The sequence below is a fragment of the Hemibagrus wyckioides genome, linkage group LG10 (genome assembly GCF_019097595.1).
Source record: "Hemibagrus wyckioides isolate EC202008001 linkage group LG10, SWU_Hwy_1.0, whole genome shotgun sequence".
In the NCBI taxonomy this organism is placed as follows: Eukaryota; Metazoa; Chordata; class Actinopteri; order Siluriformes; family Bagridae; genus Hemibagrus; species Hemibagrus wyckioides.
The window spans coordinates 15,757,610-15,777,284 of NC_080719.1; the positions used below are offsets into that span (position 1 = coordinate 15,757,610).

A 19,675-nucleotide genomic window follows, 5' to 3' on the forward strand; every position below is an offset into this window, starting at 1 on the left:
TATGTCCCTGTGGTAAACCACCTGACTTCAATTTCCATGTCTGCAACCACGAATAAAGATATTGATCCTTGCAGATGTGTATACATATATTACAGGAATGGGAAATCCAACAGACTTCTGTCCTGTAAACATAGTGCGTCAGTGCAAAAGAATGCGTGGGGCACTCATGGCCTTGGGGACAAGGCCAGCGGTGCTAGGAATGGGAGGAAGTGTGTGATATAGTAAAGGGGGTTGGGCAGTAGAAGAGAACACGAGCAGGGGGTAATGAGGGGATGGGGTGGAGAAATAGAGACGTGGACTTAGGATAGGGGAAAAAGGGAAAAGAAGGTCAGGGTCTTGTATGTATGTATGAATGTATGCAACTATATGACACAGAACTACTATATTTCTGTCTACTGCTAAGAGGTGGGGGAAAATATTTGGAGCAGATGTTTCAATGCCTCCACTGACCCCAGGACAGAACCTGAGGAGTGTTGGTGATAGTGAGCAGAGCTGAGAAACTCACTTTCTCGCAATACAAGACCTGCTCAGTGGTGTGTAACTACATTAATTTAAAACCAAATTACTGAAGCTAATAAATAGGGACGACTCGGTTTCTTTACTTATTTTATGATGTACTCCAGAATTTTTCACATTAGTCAAGAATATCTGTGATATTCTTTGGAAAAGAATATCATATCCTTTTATGAAGAATTAGAACAAATGCTTGTTAAAAAACCTATAGAGCACAGATCTTGAAATTTCAGTAACAGCAGGTTATATATATATATTGCACTCGTTCTAGTATGTTTTTGTTTCTATAGTAACAAGAAATTCATAGGGACTTGTAGGAGAAACTCCAAATAATCCACACCTAATAATGAACAAATAAAAATCCGGTATTTATTTAACAAAGAAAATACATTAAAAATTCTCTAATGTGTTGAAGTTGTCTTTGTTAACATGCGAAAGGAGACTTGAGCTATTTGTTTCACAGATGTATCATGTCAAATGTACATATACATGGATAAAAAAAATATAATGTTGCTCTATAAATAACTCCAAAATTGATGAATTGTTGTGTTGTTAGAGGAATAATACCATTCACAGTTGGCGTATTATTGGAAAATCACACCGTCCTGTTGTGTATTTTCCTATAACAGCATAGCCAAAGTGTTTTCTTCCTGTGGATTAATACAGTTCATTCAAACAATTTTACAAACTAACAAATGCAAAGGTTTAGTCATATTAGTATTAATTACGTACATTTTTAATTTGACATTTTTCTGAAATATCTATTATTTTTATTGTAAACGTTTTTTCGATGGAATTCAACAACTGCCCTTATTATAGATGAGTTTTAGGTCAACAGGTTCACAGTACAGTGAAACACTGGAATTCTTGTGTGTCATAATGTCACACACCCTTCAGATGCAGTAAACAGATATTCGTTTAAACATCTGAGAAACATTTGATTAGTTCTTGATGACCTTATGTCCAGGAGCTATGGCAATCATCATTTACTGGTGACTGTGACAGCAAAGGTTGAACAGAGCTTGATTTAAAAGCAGCCAGATTTCCCTCCGAAGTTAAAATCGGTGAGTGAACTTATCTGTGCTTTAAATCTGTGTTTAAAATCAGTTTATGAAAGATCACTTTATGTCCTGCCTCACCCAAAGAGAACTGTATGCTCACTCCCTAAAATAAGTATGACAGGCAGCTCAGAAGGACCGGCGAGCAGCAGCTCATAAAAAGGAACCCTGGCAAACGTGAGAATGAGTAAGCCTCCAAAAGTGTAAGTGTCGAGTGTGTGAGAGGGCCCACAAGTACGGCTCCACGGCGGTGGCGGTTCCAAGTGTGTGTGTGTGTGTGTGTGTGTGTGTATGTGTGTGTGTGTGACTCATACTGTGGAAGTGTACTGCTACAGCATTAGTCACCACTGAGGAGAGACCTTGATCTGTAGCCCTGTCTGATCAGAGGAGAGGAGGAAGGGAGCGATATAATAAAAAACTCTTTCTTCCTGCATGGCTGCCACTTGAGGTGAGGTGTGGCTATTTTCCGAAAAAGAAGAAGAGGGGAAAATGAAAGCTAAGCTGCCAGCGCTGACCTCACTGTCAGTGTATGTGTATAAATTCAAATGTGCACAGTCTCAGCAAAAACTCACTGCGTTGTTTTCTTTTTTGCTGAAAATTTACGTGCACACTTATTAACGTGGGGGCGGCAGTTTGTGGTCAGTTCAGTCCTGTTTAGGGATGACAGGATGTGCACGTGGCTGAGTATATGTGAGAGTGATTTTGTTAGTGTGTGTGTGTGTGTGTGGGCGGGAGTGTGTGGGTGGGTGGTACCATGTGCTGTGTGGGTTTCAGGGTGTGGGTTTTGATTATAGGCCTTTGTGCCAAGAACTCTCTGCACTTCTGTCTGACATAACAACTAAACAAAGCACAGCAGATGTGCACATGCTGATAAGGCTATGGCTCTTCCACTCACATACACACAAATACATTAGCAACATGTCACGTACACATACACACGTACATACAAAAGCCAGTCCGTCACGGTATGTCAAAAGTCTAATCTTAGTAATCCCTAGATAAATCTTTAGGTAGCAAAATAAGTCAGGTGAAAGAGAATCATGATGACTTGCTGACATATTTTCTATCTCTTCCTGGTGTACTTACAGTTACTCATTACCTTCAGATCCAAAACCCTCACGATATCTCTGACTGCCTCATGTTCATCATGACTGTGTGTTCTGTTTCATGTAGCCAATAACATCACGTCGCTGATATTAATCAGTCAAATGTGTCCTGGTTATAAAGAGAAAAAAAAACACATAAAAAGTCATCGGCTGATGACGTGGTGCAGTTTACAACATATGAAACTTTCAGAGTCATTAAATGTTTAGCGAATCGACCACAATGCCAGCGTTTATGTTTTAGCCATGGTATTTATAACTTTATGACCTGATTTGCTTTCGGTAGAGGTTACTTTCCTTTCACAGTGACATTATTAAGATGAAATTCACTACAAAAACAGATTCTTCTCATAAGCAGATTCTTATAAAATTAACTGCTAGGATTAAATTGTTAACAATGTTATCACATCTGGATCGACCAAGCAATGCTAATGTGACTAACAGGGAATGACACTAGCAAGCAGAGCCTGGACTGACCTGAAAGAAAAATGACCTCTTACTGAAATGTGGCAGGAAGGAAGGAAAGTTTCATCAGAAAAAAACAATTTCCACAATTGTCAAGAAATGGACACCATCAGCCATGTCGCTTTTGGAGATTTTACTTAGTTAGTTTTTAGACTTGCACTTGAGCAACAAATAGTCCTGCATCAAATAAAATCCTTAAGATATATAATGTCTTATATGTCTTGTTTTAAATAAAAAGTTGAACATTCACCTTTGTAAGGCAAAATCACGTAAATGTTTTGAGAAATATCAGTAAATACACTATATTGCCAAAAGTATTCGCTCACCCATCCAAATAATCAGAATCAAGTGTTCCAATCACTTCCATGGCCACAGGTGTATAAAATCAAGCACCTAGGCATGCAGACTGTTTTTACAAACATTTGTGAAAGAATGGGTCGCTCTCAGGAGCTCAGTGAATTCCAGCGTGGAACTGTGATAGGATGCCACCTGTGCAACAAATCCAGTCGTGAAATTTCCTCGCTCCTAAATATTCCACAGTCAACTGTCAGCTGTATTATAAGAACGTGGAAGTGTTTGGGAACGACAGCAACTCAGCCACGAAGTGGTAGGCCACGTAAACTGACGGAGCGGGGTCAGCGGATGCTGAGGCGCATAGTGTGAAGAGGTCGCCAACTTTCTGCAGAGTCAATCGCTACAGACCTCCAAACTTCATGTGGCCTTCAGATTAGCTCAAGAACAGTGCGCAGAGAGCTTCATGGAATGGGATTCCATGGCCGAGCAGCTGCATCCAAGCCATACATCACCAAGTGCAATGCAAAGCGTCGGATGCAGTGGTGTAAAGCACGCCGCCACTGGACTCTAGAGCAGTGGAGACGCGTTCTCTGGAGTGACGAATCACACTTCTCCATCTGGCAATCTGATGGACGAGTCTGGGTTTGGTGGTTGCCAGGAGAACGGTACTTGTCTGACTGCATTGTGCCAAGTGTAAAGTTTGGTGGAGGGGGGATTATGGTGTGGGGTTGTTTTTCAGGAGCTGGGCTTGGCCCCTTAGTTCCAGTGAAAGGAACTCTGAATGCTTCAGCATACCAAGACATTTTGGACAATTCCATGCTCCCAACTTTGTGGGAACAGTTTGGAGCTGGCCCCTTCCTCTTCCAACATGACTGTGCACCAGTGCACAAAGCAAGGTCCATAAAGACATGGATGACAGAGTCTGGTGTGGATGAACTTGACTGGCCTCCACAGAGTCCTGACCTGAACCCGATAGAACACCTTTGGGATGAATTAGAATGGATACTGAGAGCCAGGCCTTCTCGTCCAACATCAGTGTGTGACCTCACAAATGCGCTTCTGGAAGAATGGTCAAAAATTCCCATAAACACACTCCTAAACCTTGTGGACAGCCTTCCCAGAAGAGTTGAAGCTGTTATAGCTGCAAAGGGTGGACCGACATCATATTGAACCCTTTGGATTAGGAATGGGATGTCACTTAAGTTCATATGCGAGTCAAGGCAGGTGAGCGAATACTTTTGGCAATATAGTGTATAACCAAAATATATCAGTAAATGGCAGTGATTTGGTATTTCAAGATGGCTGACGTCAAAATGTTATTGTGCAGCTAGACAGTGAAGTTTTGTTCATTTTTTTAAAGATACATTTTTTAAAGACACATTTAAAACTTGCCCCCAGGCTAAAACATAGATGAGATGTCATGTTTAGTGTCAAGTGTTTTCACTTTCTTCACGTTTTTGTCTTTGTCCTACTAGGAGGTACTTCAAACGTCTGTCAGCATGTACGCAAACCTCTGGCATAGGGGATTGTTGAATATGGATGTGTATTCACACATATACAACAATGTGGATTGGCAAGTTTACGCCAGTGTGTGAGTTTCAGTGAAGCAGTGATATAGTCTCGCAACTAGCCAGACTACCTTTCTCAAGCGAATCTCAAAACTTTTTTTCTCGAGACATGGGCTAAAATCACCTTCTTTTATAGTTAGTGGGCTTTTGACTGATATTGCAAAAGGCCAACTGTTGTTATTCACCACTATTCAAATAAAATACCCCCCCCCACTCTCCCCCTCTCTCTTTGTTGCACAATCACAATTTCACCATCATGACAAACTTCAATTAATTGAAAGTGTTTTTTCCTCAATTCTCTGTAAATTCTGTATGACTGATCCTGTGATGCATGTGGTCCAATGTTTCTTCAGTTCTCCACTCACAGCTTTAGTTTTTATTTGCAATTCGTTCTCACAAAACATCAAAACCTATCATTTTTAAGTTTTCCTTTTATCCCGTCATCTATGACCTCTCATGACATGTGTATAAAGATATTCTGAAGAAAAGTAAAGCTTGGAGAGCTTGGTGGTTCGTCTGGTGATGTATGGTGGCTTGTTTCGTTAATCTGCCAACAAAGCTAGACTGAAGCATAGTATGTAACATATAAATCAAACACAGACAAACAAGGACCCACCCAGAAGAAAACTAACAAGTAATGTAATGAATGTATGATATGCACACTGGGGATTTCAGATGCTCTGTAAGCTATGAGCAGAACGTCAGTGGATGAGGTCAGGACTGATGAGCATCCAGAAATGTAGCTGAGATGTGTACCTTGTTGGTGACAATAAATAAATGAAAAAATGAATGGAGATCAGCGGTAACACTGTCGAGTCTGTTTTGCACATGCAGTTTTGCTAAGCAGTTAGCATGTGTTAACTTGCAACAGATTGGTGCTAATACAGGGTTTGGCTGTCTTCCTGAAGCAGGTGAAAATAGCTGTTTATCCTATGTTGCTCTGACAGAATGAGATAAGTGGCAGCAGGGGAACTCTGTAACCCTGTAATAAAGCAGTTAGGTAGACAGGTGTCAGAGGACAGATGTAAGCACACCTATTGCTATTTTTGTCTGCTGTCTATTTCTAGGCCAAGACTCACCCAAGTTGGCACTGAGGAGCATGTGCAGACACCGCGAAGGCCTTTCGTGACCCAGATACATGGTAGCCTTTTTCTTTCATCTTTGTCTCACTTTTTTTTTTTTTTTTTTAATTCCTGTTGGTTTTATGATGAAGGTATCCTTTTCCATTTTCCACTGAATGAGCTTTAGCATAAATCAGATAATAAAAAATACGCATCAGGTGTTTTTTTGTTTGTTTATTTATTTATTTATTGTTGTTTTTTTTGTTTTTTTTTAATCAAATGTCAGGTCCTCTGTTATAACTGATAAAAAAATATCTGGCAACATAAACACATTAATTTCATACAGCAAATTCATTACAGCAATATTTTAAATAACATTGTTATAATTGAAATAGTCTGTCACTGACAGGCTGTTCTGTGTATCTGAGGTGGAGCTGTTTTAGAGAAAGAGGAACTGGTCATGACAGCTCTTGCAGTAAGTGCTGTAAAAAGCCCAGAATCCAGTGGTGTGAGGTGGAAGATTATCCACGACATCGAAAATCGAGTATAAATTGGGGCTCGTAATGGTTTGCAGCCAGGATCCCTCATTCTTCATACATATTTTTTTTTACCTGAACATTACCTGAAGCTCTTGACATGTATCATCGTGATTTTATTCATTGTGCTACTGTCACCTGATTGGCTGATTGAGTAATGACATGTGTACAGGTGTTGCTAATAATGGAGCTAAGGAGCCAAAATTAGACCTATTATATATGCAGCAATAATAATAATAATAATAATAATAATAATAATAATGACTACTACTAATTTCCATCTTCTAATGTTTTTAATTTAATAATAATAATAATAATAATAATAATAATAATAATAATAATCTTTTGTTGTAGAACTGGCTATACGTCACAGATCCCTGGGGTCTAGAGGAGCAAGATGTTGTCGTGAGTCATGTGAAAAACAGCGTAATGTGAGTTTAGCTCTGCTCTCTGTTGCTGGCTTACAGTTCCCCTTCCTGTAATCTGGTTCTGCTGCATGCTGTAACACGTTGGCACTAAACAGTCCTCAGTGGGAGCTCATGTTAACACCTCTGAGTTTATGGAAAAAAATAAGTGCCATCTCTTCATGGCCTCCGTTTTTTTAATCTCCAACCTTTATGGTTTCTGATGATAAATCTATAGGAGATAAAAAAAAAACAAAAACGTATACTTTGTTGTGGGATTGTGACATATGCAAGCTTGAAATTTTGTTAATTCTGTCTTTCTTGTTAAATGAACATCAAGTAAACGCTAACTTAAAAACAGATCACTCTCTGATCATGGTGCTGCCCTGGATTTGATGTTTGGCTAGTGAAAGCTGAGAGAAAGCAAGTAATCTGACGTGAGTTGAAATTAGCAGAGCCTCATTTCCAACTGCAGCAGGCTGTCTCAGGCTGGAAGTCTGTGCCCCCAGCGAATTCTGTCAACCTTGAAGTGGGGGTAGTTACCGGCAACTCTGGTAACTGAATTAATTAAGAGTCTGTGGGAGTGAGCAGTGGCGAGGGTCCTCAGCAGCCGCCTGGATGACAAGTTAGCCCACTCTGTTAGGTTTGAGTAATCAAGTCTCCCAGTGAGATCAGAGGCAGAGAAATTCTGCAACTTTCAAGAGGCTGAAGAAAAAGCTGCAGTGATATTCTGCCAAACTAACCTGACTCTATGATTCATCCAGACATACAGGTTGCACAGAGGACTTACTCATTCCTGAATATGCTCAGGCTGTGTGTATGCCAAGCAGACAACTACTACGTTATTGCCACTGTGCTGTATATACAGGAATAATAACAACAGTGTGACAAGAGATGATTTGAAAGGATAATTTGGGAAAAATGGACATTAATGCAATTCCAACGTGTACAACCCAGTGTAACTACCGACTTATAGAGGTAAATCTCAAATCTTTTCTGTAAATACATACATTAAGAAATGAGACATAAAAGAGTATAATTATTCTGTTAGCATACTTAAGTGCATTTTTCAAATCTATTTTTATTTAATACTCTTAAACTATGTATTATTTATACGTGCTACATCACTAAATTTCTCAAATCTAATATAATCTACACATAGTGATTTTTTTAGCATCAAACTGTTTAACTGTTTCAACATGAAACTGTTTCAAGATTCCTAACTGATAACTAATGTCACGTCTGTGGACAGTTTCACACAGTTCATCGCAGCCTACAAACTCGACCACCATGGACCCATCTTCCCAGCATCCACCTGCACTCTCTAGCTCCCAGTCACCAAGCTTTTCATTGTGTTCACCATGTTTTGTTTAACTCTGTTTCAGTTTGTGAAGTATATGCTCAGTTCTCTGCTGAGCACGTATCGTTGCTGAGCACGTATTGTCCTGTTTGTGAATTGAGCAACCCATGCCTGTTCTTGTATAGTGTTTGCTTTTGGAGAGTGCGCTGGACCTGTTCCTAATATTGTGATCTGTTTCTAATAAACTGACCTGCATCCACTCTCCAGAGCTGTAATCTTTAATTGTGACCGCACGTTATTGGCATTCAAACTAGCTTGCATTGCCACAGCTGCTGCCATGCTATCATGCATTTGAAAGAGAGAAAGATGTTAGCTGTTTTCCCATGTTCATTTGTTTGTTGGTGAAAGAAGCACCAATTTACCATCAGTGACTAAAATCAGTGAGAATATGAGGGACTTCTGATGTGCTTTAGGACACAGTGTGACTTCACACTTCAGTGTATTCCTAAAGACATTTTGGAAATCTTAAATCATTTTCATGCAAAATGTCATATTTACCTCTAAAATTCAAGCCTTTCATAAGAAAGCAGATAGACCGTCATTTCCAGCTGTTTATAACTAAACATTTTCTGAATCACAACTACTAATGCTACATTGTAGGGAAAGTATTTATGAAGACAATTAAAATCTTAAACTTTTATTAATCAGTTTGGTCAACTAATAAGAAAAATGATTTACCAGCTTGGTCTACCAGCTTGACAAGTTCAGCTGTGTTTGGGTAGCTGCTTAGACCAAGCAGAACTGTACACCAGGGAAGTAAAGAATTGTATGAATTACTTTTCTCATACATTCATCACTTGTGTAGTTAATTGTTAATGTATAGTTCCATAGCAGAGTTTTCATCACTGAACAAACTGATGAGGTAAAATTGTGCACCAAAATGGGGTAACACTCCATCCTTAGCCAAAATGTGAAACACTGGCAAACCATGACTCTTAAAATCAAGAGTGGTAGAGCAAGAGCTAAAGAAAGAACCGGCAAACAATAGGAAATACAACAGTCTCTCCTCTGTGGATGAAGTGATGGCTCAGCAGTGCATGTGGGTGTCAGAGTGGGACTGGAGCATCATCCAATTGTTTACTCTCTTTTTTTCTTCCCCTTTCACACGCCTCTGTCCTGTTCTGCCTCTCTGTCCCAGGAGTGCAGAAAAGGCAAACAAACAGACGGGACTGTTTACTTCTGCCAGTAGGATGGTGAAGTGCTTCATTAACCTCACATTACCTTGTTTTAGGTTACTCAGACAGCTATATTTATTATAGCTGTATCTCTCCCTTTGCTTTTATCTTTCTGTTTCAGTGGCCATTAAAGCAGAAAGCCACCCTCATAGCACACTTAAAAACACACACACTTCTATACACTCCCTCTCATGTTTCTCATGTATTACTCAAATACTATATTAGGAGTGTTATTAATACTTTTAGCACATTTACAAACAAAAAGTACAGAAAGATGTCGGATAGAATAAATGCAAGTCATCATCGGAATTTTGGATTTGCCTTCTTGATCTTAACAAAGAGAGAGTAAACTAGCCATATTTTGGTTTTCAAAAAGACCTTTTGTTAGTACACTCCCACTTTCCATTGCAAAATTCCACTCACATACATCATATGCAGAAAACCAACACAAGGTGTATTAGTAAGGTGGTGAGCCATTGTTTCTCCATGTCTCTGGAACTGTACTGGAGGGATATACACTGTTTTTCCGAAAGATACATTCTTATATGGTGTTGTTTTTGTGCTGGTGGTGAAGAGAGCTGTTCAACACGTCACTCCAAAATCTCCCATAGAAGTTCAGTTGAGTTCAGCTCTGGTGACTGTGAAGGTCAGAGCATATGATTTACATCATTTTCATTCTCATTAAACCATTCACTAAGCCTTTGTGGCCTTTGGATGGGGCGGGGTCATCGTGTTACCACACCCGTATTTATTTATAGCAACAGTTCCCTTTATGGAGACAAGTGGTTAACAGGTTACCTGTCTGTATCTAGAATATAAATGAAATAAATATTTTACAATGTACATAGAAATAATAGAATTGAGAAATGTTCTAAATGAAATCTGATACTGAATAAGTTAACATTTCTGAGCTGGCAAAGTTCTTAAAGCGATATCAGGAAGAATTAGGGAGTTGGGGGGGGTTGGGTTAAAGGGAGTCAGAATTAAGAAAGAATACAGATTGTATATCTATGAATTAAGAAAGAATACAGGTTGCAGGAAATCATAAAGACAAAGGATGGACATAGAGAATATTAGAAAATATTCCCCTTTAATAACAGAGATGCAACCACTGCACCACTGGGCAATTTTGCTACTTCTTATAATAAAGGAAAAAGGAAAATCTGTGAGAACTAACAGTCTGGATAACATGCTGCTTGTACATTTAGATTACATTTCTGTATCACTTTCATTCTGCACTAAGGGTATGCAAAGTTTGCACTTGACTATGCATAAGAACCCTTTCCTTTACCCCTTCATATGCTCATTTCTTTTTTCTTTGAACTTCTCATTTTCTGAATTCTTCTCTTCTGTATTTAAAAAAAAAAACAATATCCACATGCTTGTACATTCCTGTACGCTCATCATGTTGAGTTGTCACCACATATTTATTCATGTCCTTGTTCCAGTAATTGTTCATTGAATTTCTAGTCAGACTCTTATTCTCCTGGTTTACTTTTAGTTGTCTGTGGATGGCATATCTTAGTACCCTATTAAAATTCTGCCAGTACCAAGCTAGCTATCACCCAAACACACACACACACACACACACAACCATCTTCTCGAAACACACACATTCATACACACTCTTTCTTTCTGCTGAACCATGCACAAGGAGCAAGTGAGCATCGATTTCTGCACTTTCGCCTGAGAAAAGCCGTTTTCTCACTGGAAACCAAGGCTGAATTATTTATCCCCCTCATTCAATTTTTATTGCACGCTCCTGGTGGAAAAATAACGCTTCCCCAATCAGACGCCAAACAGCCCAGTCCTCTCTTTCTACCCCAGTATTTCTCTCTAACTGCTCTCTCTCTCTCTCTCTCTCTCAATAGGGACAGTGTTTCTGTAAAAGGGACAGAGAGGAACAAAGAGCGACAGAGAATTAGATCATGTAATCTGAGCTTCCATGATAGCGGGAACTATAACTAAGTATATTACACACTGGCCATCTGCGGCCCTTATACTTTCCCTGTTATGCATCATGCATGTCCAGCGCTGGAGGAGAGAACATAGCAACAATCTGGGCTTTGTTTGTGGGGGATGAAATAAGGATTTCAAAAAAAGAGGTTGTCAGGTGCTTGGGCAGAAAAAAACAGAGAGTGGGTGGCTAGAGAAAGACAGAGAAAGAGAGAGAGAGAGAGGTGGGGGGGGGCAGAGGAGAGAGCTTGAGTGCCCACATCTCCACATTAGCCAATGCCAGACATAGCAGCTCGAATTTGGGGAGCCAGCTGCTGTTTTTGCTCTGCCAAGGAGCTTGAACTGAGCCGTACAGCTGCCAGTCCTACATGACGGGCTGCAGTCAGGTATCTGCACCGCAGAACGACAGAGAAAGAGTAGGACAGAGAGAGAAAGAGAGATAGCGGTTAGAGACAAAGGCTGGGGCTAACGACTAGCGAGTGATAGCTGGGCTCTCCAGTCGAGAGATAAAATATCTGCAATTCCACTGGCTGCAGGCCCACACTCCATTTGTATGGAAATGAGTTTGTTTTCATGCTGCCAAGGTGGGGAGAGAGGGGGAGAGAAGGGCTAGAGAGGTAGTGAGAGAGCAGGACAGAGGGAATAGAACGAAAGATGGGGTTCATTTGCGGGCTTTAACCACACAAATATTGTACCATACCCTACTGCATGAAGCCCCACATCCAGTGGCTCTTTTTTGTTATACCATAACTCAAGTGAAAAATGAAAGCATAATTACATCAATATATGGTATTTTTTACAGGAAGTAACCTTGCAAGATGCACCATAATAGTAAAAGGGCTATAGGGTTTGAATGAAGACATTGTCAAGAGGTGTGTATAGATGGTATCTAATCAAATCATGTCTCATTTATAATGTCCAAGTCTGTGATTGACATGCTGATATTCTGGTGGTACGCAGAAGCCTCATGTGCAACCCTCAGTAATGGGAATGTTATTTAATAGCTTTCGATTGTATTAATTATATGCTGTTATGTGCATATTCCAGCAGTCTATATCCTGCACCAACCAACTGTCTGATTCACATTTAATCACCACAAGTGAGATATTTGTTTTGATCTTTTAAACAATTTAATCTGTTGGATTTAGTTAGTCATTGGTCAGTATCTTACTGAACTGTACTGAAATTGAATGACACAAATAGTGTATTTCTTTACCAGAAAAATATGTTGTTGTTCTTGTATCTGTGCTAAGAGGAGGGTCAGGTCTGGGCCAACGTGGGTTAACAGTGGGTTGAAAAGCCCAGTGCATCAGCAGATTTTGAATGTCAGTCTCCATGTTACACTGCTCCACCCACATGACTGCAGGTGCGTTTATTTCTGTCAACAAAAATAGCAACTGTGTGTTAAAAGGAAAAGATCGGATCGCACCCAACCAAATTAGCGATACACCAGTATAATTGTTGCAACTGTATAAAAAAATTTAGCCCGAAAGCTTGTCCAGTGTTATACTTAAATGCTGTCAGGAAACAGCTAGTCAGACTGAGTTGACGTCTAAAGATCCAGAACTGATAAAGTATCTCAGGTGAAACTCACAATGTCTTCAAGATTATCTCATGGGTATTTGAGATTTCAAACGAAACTGAAGGAATGAAAAGCTTCATGATAGTTAGGTTCAGCTCAGCCTACATGCCACTGGGTCATTAGCAGATGTGCAGCTGAACCTGTGTTGCCCGTCAGCCTGTTTCCAACGTGCCAGACATCCCTTGCTGACGTATTCACGACCAGCTGCTCCTCGTGTTCAGGATAATGGCTCTGCCAACTCAGATGCCTACTTTACTTCTATGCCATTTATCTTGTCACACTGCCAGGGAGCACTAGACTGTGATGGTCTGAGAACCGGACATAAAGACAACACACATAGTCACAGTCTAAGGCTTCATGTGCCTTAACTCTGTTCAGCAACAGTTGCAGGGGTGATGGTGTTTGCCTTTCCTATTTCTCCCTACTAAAGAAAGATAATCCTCCTTAAAACGTTTCTCCTGTTGCTGTGGAAACCAAGGTGACAATCAATGGATTGATCGTTGGGCCACTCCAGAACACACAGTTACAACACTAATGCAGATTAGTCTGTCCTGCAACCTTTTAAAGAATGCATTCACTGGGTTTTCTTGTCAGTTTTTGTCATTATTTTAGCACCTTAGACTTTGACTTTCCCTTAATATCAGCTACTTTTAGGTCATTAAAACAGTATAGAATAAGAAATGGTTTAATAAATTTTTACTCCCCCCAAAATGTCCTCTTTACATTACCAAAACTAGCTAGCTCAGAATTATCAAATGTAAAACCCAAGTAGGTCGGTGTCTTGATTTGGACTCTGATATTCTCACAGATTTATATAATAGCCAATCTTGTCAAAACATACAGTATAATAACCATGATGATGTTCATTACTAGCATTAGTTAGCTAGCTTGTCAGATTAGCACACGGTTATCATGGCTAAAATGTTCCTGATGCACTAACAAAATATGCAACATGTTCTCCAGCTATCTTAAATCGCTAGCTGGATAATTAACGGCTAATGAATTAGCTCATATTTGTGACTAATAGACATAAATGTGATTTCTTAGAACTTAATTATACACTCTTACATTAGCAGCAAATTTTATATTTGTCAAAATATACCATAAGCACCATGATTTAAGTTTAGCTAAGTTAGGTGGCCAGCTAGCTAACTGCTTACAGACCAGCTCAAATGTCTCTGAAGTAAACATGGGTGGGATGGAGATTAATACACATTAACCATCCTGATTTAGGCTCATATATAACCATATTAGATTAACTGATAAACTAGCGCATTACTAGCTTTAGTTAGCTAGCTAGTAGCTCAAAGGTTCCAGGAGAAATATGTAAGTTTAGTGCTGTGTTGCAAATTTGAGCCAAATATTAATATATTTTATCTGACTCTGACATTTGTGATAATTTGCCATTTAAAATGCTGTCTTTTAAAATTCAGGTGTACTATATGTAATCAGTTTCTATCACCTCTTTAGCAGGAAGTCTGTTTTAATAAAATGGGTATAATTTTACTGTCCCACTCTGTAGGTCATGTATTTATTTTCAAACAGGACTTACACTGTGCATGCGGTCTTTCCGAGCTGATCATCTGGTCAATAGTGAACAGTCGATGATGAACTAAAGGCGACAAAGTCAGAACGACTCGAGTTACACAGTCAATAGATGGATGGATCGATTTATCCAAAATCGATGTATCAAAATAAAGCTCACTTTTACAGGTACATTTGGTTATTTTGTCCATTCATAGCCTTCATAGGAATGTCTTTGTGTACTAGGAGCATTTGTGACGTGTGTGTGTGCGTGAGTGTGTGTGTGTGTGTGTGTGTGTGTGCGCATGCTTGTCCACCCACTCAGTGGTCGCACTCCCTCAGAAAAGCTGGGAGCTCATTGGTATTCGGGTGGAATTCTCTGGCAGCCCCGATGCTGCAGCCACTCCAACTGAATGTGGACACACAGGCCTGCTGCCTTCAGTGTGTGTGTGTGTGTGTGTGTGTGTGTGTGTGTGTGTGTGTGTATTGAGGAGGGAGTTGACAAAAGAGGGAGGGAGGATGGGAGGCTTTGGGGGAACAGGCAATGAGATGCAGAGACAGAAAAAGAAGAAGAAGAAGAAGAGGAGGAAGAAGAAGAGGTCGGTGTCAATAAATGGGGGCTGAAAACAAAGATAAATAGGGAGAGGAGGAGAACAGTAAGGAGAGAAAAGTAAATAGGGAAAGATAAAGAGAGAGACATAGAGATGGAGGGGGTGATAGGAAATGAAATTGAAGCCTGTGCTTAGAGATGGGTGGAGGGAGGGATGTTGGATTTAATGTGGCATATGCTAACCTTAAGCTTCTGCTTGTGCATCATTAGGACCCGAAGGAGTCGTGTCTCTCTCTGTCTCTGTCTCTCTCTCTCTCTCTCTCTCTCTCGTAAGTCTCAAAGATTGTTGTGTAGGCTGCATTCTGATTGGACTAGATGTTCCCCTAAGCAAGACCTGCAAAAGCCATTGGAAATCTGCTCGTTGGAGAGCAGAAGGTAGGAGAGTGGGTTGTGAGCTTTTCATGCTCTTTCTCTCTTTATTTCTAGACCCCCACAGTGCGTGCTGTTCTCTCCCACCCCCATCCATCACAACCCATCTCCCATCTCTCTTTCTCTCGGTGCCCACCTCCCCGCTCTCTCTATTTATGCCCTTTTCTTCCCATGTTCCTTAGCGTGAAGAGTCTCTCCATCCCAGGTGGCGTGTGCTCCTTCTCGTCACCACACCCACCATTCCCCCCACCCCCCACTCACTTGCCCTTTCTCCATCTATCTGTGGCTATCTTGCTGGTTCTCCACCCCCTCTCGCCAGTCCGCTTTCCTTTCACTTTCTTTTCTTTTTTTCATCTGGGCACGCATTCCTTTCCACCCACACTAAATCATTTCAAGTGTCTGGGTCCAGGCACACGCGCGCACACACACACACACACACACACGACCCTCTAAGCTAAGCAAAGGAGGGGGTAAGACAAGGGAAAAACAATAAGAGGTTGGGTAAAAGCTTTATATCCCTCTTCACCCACCCCACTGAGGTACTGACCGTATCGAAACACAAAGCAGGTGAACAAAATGGACGCCTCTCAGCATTTTTCCATGGCTCCATGGTGTCCTGCTGATGTCCCCAGGTGATAATGACTAACGTCATTATGTTAAATTTCCTCTTCAGCTGTTCAGGGACAACCTGGCCTGACCCTGCATTAAGACTTTTTAAATCTTTTTTTGGTAGGCAAAAATTACACAATAGATTCTTTCATTCTTTCTTCTTTTATTCCATCAATAATTAAGGTGCTGACATGAATAATTCAACATGCTGAGCTCATTTTTTACAACTTCTAATAACCTCTGAGATGAGCTTACTGAGAAGACATACAGGATTCCACACTACAAGACCTCACTAATCCACTGTCGTTACTCAGCCCTTACTTACCAAACCCACGGCTTGCGTCCTGTACTCGCTTCCTGAATGTTCCCTTTCACACATATTCAATTTTCCTTCTCCCTGTCTTGTCACTGAGATTACATGCATGTGGGACGGAGGCCTGGTGGCTGAATGGAACGACACAGAGGCAGGGATAAGCGCTGGTGGCTGAGAGGGGATTTCATTCGCAATCCTTTCGCTGTACAATGAAGCCCACAATCACACGAAGTAATCCAATCTATTCGAAATACTGTGCAGTGGCGATACCCTCGCCTCAGAGAACCTGGTATTCTTGCTACTTTTTGTTCCTGTTAGGAGACGGTGTCGATGTCTGAGTCACACACTAATATTATCACGTCTCCTCGCACTCATGTCCTGGCGATTTGAGTCATTTGAATCTTTTTTGGAGAACAGAGTGAGATGTCCCGATATAGTGCTATGTTCTTGTTTTGTGTACACAGGCTTTGTCCAGCTCAGTGTCTTCACAATTATATGTGCTAACAATAACGAAAAAGGACAGAGACACAGTTGGTCAGGCTTAAATTAGAGTCAGTCTCAGACACTCCATCCACGGACCATCTGAGGTGTATTGTACACTTAACTGACCATGACTATCAGGATCTAGCCGGCTATTAGCATGTGTACACACTTCAGCGTACTGTTTTTAATCAGTTGCATGGGGAAAAACTGAACACTGTGGCAGAACTAAACTGAGAAAAAGTTTGGAGGTCTCTCATTTCCCCACCATTTTGTCGCAGTGTTTACATTTGTGTCACCTCAGAATTCACCGCACTCCTCCCCCGAGACCGTGTCTGTTTATGTTTCACACCAACATCCCTTTTCAACTGCTCCAACGGTCAGGACACGTATACAGAGCGAGGCCTGGCCAGCACCAGCTAATCAGCCTGTGGCGTTTGTTTAGAAAACAAAGCAGTGCTCCATTTATGTTGCCCCAGTGCATGGTGGGAAGAGGGTGGTGGCATGGTCACAGAGTGGCTGAAAATAGTTGTGGTCACAGGACACTTGTAAAGGTAAATTTGCACAAGACTTAAATATGGTAAAGTGTGTAAACCAGAGCTACAATAAAAAACAAGTTCTCTGTTATGTGGGATAAAATGAATGCAATATCAGAATTCTTGATTCTGATTCGTCAGAAGTTGTTGATTTATATTGTTGTTTTTGTTGTTGTGCTCATTCCAATTTGTTATTGTTTCTAAAATAAAAACTAAAGGAGTCTCCTGTGTCAGACCTTTGAAACAGTCAGAGTTGTAAACTTTTTCTGGAAAGCTCTCTGCAGTTTCTTGGTAACATCAGCTGTCTAGAAGTGTTTATATATTCTTTCTTTCTTTCTTTCTTTCTTTCTTTCTTTCTTTCTTTCTTTCTTTCTTTCTTTCTTTCTTAACACTGTAAATTTGCTTTGATTTTTATGCTAATATGTAAATGAATAGTGCAATTTTTTCCTTTATGACATCTTTATCTAAAAAAAACCCCCACACAATACTGTCCTCTCTTCCTTTTTGCTTAGTTTCTGAAAACAAAAACCATGCAGAATTGTTGGAAGAGCAGCTGATTTTTAAACATGTGTCATAGGGTTATAAAGGCATTAAGGGGGCTTTGTTTTTTGTCTCAACCCACCATCCCATACAAAAGCAGCTTTCTGAGAAACATGCTAACACACGGCTGTTCGTTTAAAAGCCAAAGGAGCGCCTTCAGCAGAGCAGCAGAGCAGCAGGAATCCACGTGAAGGTCAAACCCCAATGCTTGTGCGTTGTGTGTTAATGCCTGTGGTGTGTGGTCAGCACTATTTCTTTCATTCTGCACAGAACACAAAAGGCTAGCTTTAGCGGACCATCCTTGGGACGGTACCTGTCACTGCATAATCAGGTTTTTTGTCCTGCGGGTTTATTCAGTTGGCCTTTTTCAGCGCCTGTGAGCTGATGTATCAGAGGACAAGTCACTCACAGCCACACACACACACACACACACACACACAGATACATGCACACATAAAAGGTTAAAGTCTAACAGGAAGTAACATCCAGCCACATCTGACTACTTTGTTCTAGGGCATACTAAATATAGAAGCAGGTCAGGAAACTACAGAGAAAGAGAGAGAGAGAGAGAGAGAGGGAGGGAGGGAGAGATTTAGCATTTACCTTTACTCTGTCTGACCTAGGGCCTTACAGCGGCCCTTTTTAAATGGCTTACATAGGCAAAACGTCATCCATGTCCTTTGGCACGCCCATTACAGCTATTTACGCCCACGGTGCACTGCTTATCAGTTTGTTCTGTGCATGCTGTCCTTCTCATAGCATTCCACACACACGCACGCACACACACACACACACACACACTTTTTGGGATGTGCCAGGCCTCGAATTGCCTGTAGCTCCCTCCTGTATCGCCACTGGCCTTTTTCCCAGCTCATAGTGCCTGGCAGTGAAGAAAGCAGCTCTGAGGCGTCAGCCGCTTCCTCGCCAAAGATGTTAGTCACCGCCATGGCTCAAACAGCCTGGGGCCATGCTTGAAGAGTTGGCTGTGTGTGTTTGTGTGTGCCTGCAATAGCACAGTGAGCCCAATTTCAGCTCTGGAGTTAGTTTTGTGATTTTTAGCCCCTTCTCTGAACTACAGCCTCAATATAATGTTGAGTCTGTTTGTTATAAAAGACAGATGGGGAGGCATTTAGTTCAGCCAACAATGATAGGAGGTCCATGTTTAAAGTAGTCTATGCCTATAGAGATTTACACAGAAGAAATTAAAACAAGGCGAGGGCACCCTGAACCGTGAAATGAATATCCGACTCCAACGGATATCCAAATGTGAAGATCAGATGCACTGTGAACTTCTATTAATCTGACTTGAGCAGTGGACATGGAGAATTACACCAGTGTATTAGGATAAGAAAGACATCCAGAGTTAATCTCAAACCTATTTTATTTCACAAGAGAATAGATGCTGGTTCAGTTCCAAAATGTTGCTTGCCTAAAAAAACCCCACAGTGACGTGAAAAGGTTGGAGATGGCGTCATTTCAGGGCTATGACAAAAACTGAAAGAATTTGTTTACATGGACAATTAAAAAAGATTATTGAATGATTACTTAAATATAAAACTGGCTTGGAAATGATTGTTAAATACTGTTTAAAACTAGACTTTTTTTTGGTAAAATGAAAC

At 40.7% G+C, this 19,675-nt stretch overlaps 2 long non-coding RNA genes across 5 annotated transcripts in view; one reads left to right on the plus strand and one right to left on the minus strand.

Annotated features, from left to right (window-relative positions):
• The window catches only part of LOC131360072 (uncharacterized), a 39,250-nt gene that overhangs the window by 8,770 nt on the left and 10,805 nt on the right, over nucleotides 1-19,675 (minus strand). The window contains exon 5 of one of the 4 annotated variants that reach the window (XR_009205844.1): nucleotides 19,458-19,538. The exons of the other annotated variants lie outside the window; for them this stretch is intronic. This is a non-coding gene — a long non-coding RNA (uncharacterized LOC131360072). Of the gene's footprint in view, nucleotides 1-19,457; nucleotides 19,539-19,675 lie in introns of those variants that run through there. 4 annotated transcript variants of the gene reach the window in all.
• LOC131360073 (uncharacterized) lies at nucleotides 1,463-8,503 on the plus strand. Its single transcript, XR_009205845.1, has 4 exons — nucleotides 1,463-1,577; nucleotides 6,069-6,142; nucleotides 6,953-7,980; nucleotides 8,255-8,503. It is a non-coding gene; the product is annotated as an uncharacterized LOC131360073 (long non-coding RNA).